We start from the raw sequence: 809 nt of genomic DNA on the forward strand, positions 1-809 counted from the left end.
GTGTCCCAAAGGCTCCTTGGGTGAGTGGGGGATGTGATGGGGAGGGGGCAGCCTGGCAATCCTGCCAGGGGCTGCAGCAGTCCCAGCAATATCACTCTTTTGTCATGCTGCCCTAGTCCTGTTTAGTTGGGCTTGAGGGCAGAAAGTTGGAGGAGAAAATGCCACAGCCTGGGGGATAGGAGAAGGGGGTGGGACATGGGGCTGGGAAACAGGCTATTGGGTCTCGGCACATCACCCAGCGCCAGGGCTGTGCTCTTCCATTGGCCTCACTCCCCACCTTCTCCCTGCTGCTTTTTTGGTTTTGGTGGTCTTGAGACTGAGGTCAGGCCTACATGGCAGCTCAGCGCCCACGGTGCCTTGCTGCAGCCCTGCTGGCCCCATCCTTGGTGCACGCTGAGAGGAGAGTGGGGCACAGCGTGCTGTTTGGTGAAGGTCTCGGGCAGGAGTCAGCATCCCGAGCTGGAGAAGGTTGTCCGTGGTGATGGCAAAGGCGTGAGCAGGGTGTCTGGGACTGTAGGGCAGTGCAAGCCCCAGGGGACAATACAGACCTGTCCTTCTCCAGCCGTTTGCCCCAGGAGGAGGCAGGTTCAGCTCCTAACTGTTGTCACTTCTCTCCCCGGTTCTCTCGCCCTCCGTGCTCAGGCTTGAGGGGTGCAGGTAAGGTTGTTCCCATCTCCTTCTCCCTGTGCTGTAAGGGCTGCACCATGTGGCTTTCCCTCCTTGCTCCCTGCCTGGCACCCTGCACATCCCTGCGCTTTCCCCTCTGCTTCTGGAGCTGCCAAGTGTCTTCCCAACACTTTGCCTGGCCT

The 809-nt window shown here is 60.0% G+C and overlaps 1 protein-coding gene across 1 annotated transcript in view; it reads left to right on the top strand.

Moving 5' to 3' along the window:
• The window catches only part of LOC104272888 (cadherin EGF LAG seven-pass G-type receptor 3-like), a gene marked incomplete at both ends in the record, with an annotated part of 39,577 nt that overhangs the window by 16,734 nt on the left and 22,034 nt on the right, over nucleotides 1–809 (top strand).

Source organism: Apaloderma vittatum, unplaced genomic scaffold (assembly GCF_000703405.1).
Source record: "Apaloderma vittatum isolate BGI_N311 unplaced genomic scaffold, ASM70340v1 scaffold24144, whole genome shotgun sequence".
NCBI lineage: Eukaryota > Metazoa > Chordata > Aves > Trogoniformes > Trogonidae > Apaloderma > Apaloderma vittatum.